Source organism: Perkinsus marinus (genome assembly GCF_000006405.1).
Source record: "Perkinsus marinus ATCC 50983 genomic scaffold scf_1104296950272, whole genome shotgun sequence".
Lineage (NCBI taxonomy): Eukaryota > Perkinsozoa > Perkinsida > Perkinsidae > Perkinsus > Perkinsus marinus.
This window is the reverse complement of record NW_003209678.1, coordinates 238,882-242,045: the sequence shown is the minus strand read 5'-3', so window position 1 is coordinate 242,045 and position 3,164 is coordinate 238,882.

Here is a 3,164-nt window from a genome sequence, read left to right as displayed (position 1 = left end):
ACCCAATAAACCATCCTAGCCATTCTCTTGATTCGTCACCAGTAGCCGTCACCGGCAGATCCGTCGTCGCCACGGTTGACGTCCAAAACCAGCCACCAGGCCGTATCTCGGCCGAGACACCAATAGGAGCGCCTTCGATTAGCCACCCGCTGAGGGATGTATCCCAATCGCCCGACATATCGGTTAGGGCTTTCCACAGCCCAGGCCTCAACGGGGTATTAGGGTTCACAATGTCTTTAGCAGAGACAGATTCGCCACCTAGTCGAATGATTGCATCGCGAGCCTCCTCAACCATGCTCTCAGGGAACTCACAAAATATGCCCCCTTCCCCAGAGCCCTCTCGACTGTATCGATATTACGATCAATGATCGACTCGAACTCCTTGCGCAGCTGCTGCATCCGAATGCGTCCCTCTGGTAGGTACTTAGTGGCATCATACGCCCGACGAAGGCCGCTGGCCGTCTCAGGAATTGTGGTGAACTCATTGTTACTAGTCAGCGCCGGCAGATGGAATTTGTTTGCCGCTGGAGCGTCATCCGTACAATGAAATAGAAAACCACTCTCGATAGCCGTAGACCTTGGTAGTGCAGCAGACGCAGACAGAACAGGACTGGCAGTCGAGTTTCAGGCTCTTCTCGGAGGTGCTGGAGAAGGCGAATCCTTTTGTGCCCGAACTTCTGATTTGGGCCTAACCACTGCTTTCGAAGCATTAATCCTAGGGCAGCGGTTGCGTCCCCGTGGGAGGTCATGTTGAGACCGACAGCCTTGACATAGATGGAGGCGACCGTCTTTGCACTTATCGCCAGAATGTCTCCCATCTTGATATGCGAAGCAAAATTGCTGGCTTACGTCCTTTGCTGGCCTTTGTCTCGGAGTAGAGCTCCCATCCAATCTCTTCGAGGGGCCGCCCGGACTCGCAAAATGTAACCGCATTACTGCATGATCGACGTGAAGTCTCCAGAAGGCGGAGTCGTCGGCCGCCTTGACGAAGCATGCACCCCAGGAGATGCCTTTGTTCTTCTCCTTATACACCGCAATGTGAGAGCTGCGCATAAGCTCGTCCGCATGGTAGATCACACTCCAGTGATCCTTGAAGGTGTCAGCGAGGCTCTCTATCACAAACTTATAGCGCTCAAAGTCAGCAAAGCTCCCCTGGTCCAAAATAACCATAGCATGTCTAAAGATAACAAAGCTCTCCCGCCATTGAGAGAGGGAGGGTGTCTTAATTGACGGCACCTTCGTCAGAAAACCGTCATCGATCGTCCAGCGACGGACCTTCTCTTCACGCAGTCTCTTCCTCTGACCTGGGGTCCATATGCAGAAGTCAGTATATGGCGTATCGCCCTCCGCGAGACGAGATTGAAGAGCTGAGAGCTGTTCTCTCGTAGGGGTCTGGTCAACCGGAACTTCGCCATACAGCTCCTTGAATCGGGTAAGCCGTCCGCTAAAATCCTGCACTGGTAGGAGGGTGAATGTTCCGTCATCAATACTGTCAACGTAGGAGCTCAACTTCAGACGCTTGACCCCTTGCCCGGTTGTGCTTGAGCAATGTGCACCCTGGTCAACATTCGGGCTTGTGGAGCCTACCGCCGGGCTGGTGGTTTTCATGGCTAGAGCCAGACCGCACTGCTCGCGACAAAGATCATACAGCAAACCGATTCGACCTTTTTGGACGGCGTCGCCAATGGTATCCATTGTTTTCACCACATCTTTCGCACTCACGAAGGCCAAGTCGGACACAAATTTTATAGAGTCTCTCTTGCCGCCGAGCTTCACGCAGATCTCTCCCCAGATATCGTCGTTCACCTCCGTTTTCAACCGCAGCTCATCTATCCCTATTTTGGATACCTCTAGGCGAGATAACAGGGAGGGCGGGGAACTCGGGGCCGACATAGTTAAAAAAAAAGTGGGGATTGTACCCAGAGAACGACTGCATGACACTGTCAGTATCACTGCCCAGTAATCGTAGGAGCTGAATTACCACCAAATTGTCATCTTGGCATCTTGACCTAACTCACACACCGTCGAGTCTCTTGTCACTTGAACTCTTAAGCATGTTCCCATGCTTCTCCAGTTATGATTACAGATGCATGAGTCCCCGACCAACAATTGAAATATTTGATGCACTTCGACAACATAACTAGCCAACCGTTCGTCGACTGTCGACGGTCGACGGTCGGCATTCACCCGATGGAATATTTCACCAGCAAGAAATCTTTTAACGCGTTCGTTCAGGACTTAATAATTCGAATCATAGGAATTGACTACAACGCAGAAGACAGCAGTGGGTAACGGGTGTTCAAGACTGTTGATTGCGTTATTTGTCCTTATATACCCTTGCGTGAAGGGAGTCGAGACTCTCTCATTAAGGTGATATTCCATGGTGCTCAAGGACTATTGGAATTTCTCCAATGGGAAATACCAGTAAGTATGGCATGAGCCATCCATCTCAGTTCATTGATAATTGAAGACATGTCGACCGCCCGAGTTCTTCTTAAAGGTTGTGACATCCCACATTGCGTAAGATACTTGGGCTCATGAAGGTGAGCTCTTCATGATTATCAAAACCGCATGTTAGTATTCACTCACCAGATACGGGAGATCTACGAATAAATCGCCCACTGGTTCCAAGACAAGTCAAGACTGGACCGACTGGACTGATTGGGACAGCGTATTTGGCGGTTCCTCATTTCGAATTGCTTTTGGCTTGATGATCGTAAGTGCGATTTTCTCTACAGTATTGACTCACGCGTCGTGCAGGTATCTGGCCCAGATAATAACATACTATGATCCGAACACAAGCTGTGGGAGATGGAGGACGAACCGGCTACCATTAGTGGCCCGAAATGCCCTGGTGATTGGGCTCGTTTGTGTGATAGAGTGTACGCGAAGCACGATAGTTGTTGAACTTCAACAGTTGAAGTAGGCCCCTGATTATTAATCGCACAGACAAAGGCGTCGCACCGCGGCGGAGGCGGCCTCCGTCAAGTGTACCAGAGGCGAGCTCTTCTCATGGACATTATTTTCTTCTGATGATAAGAGTATTGATATTATGCTATGAGTATTCACTTTGCTATTTGCTATTCACTTCTTATTATGATAGTATGGGTATTCCGTGCTGATATGAGTATTATCAATCACAACCTCATGAGAGTAATGTAAGC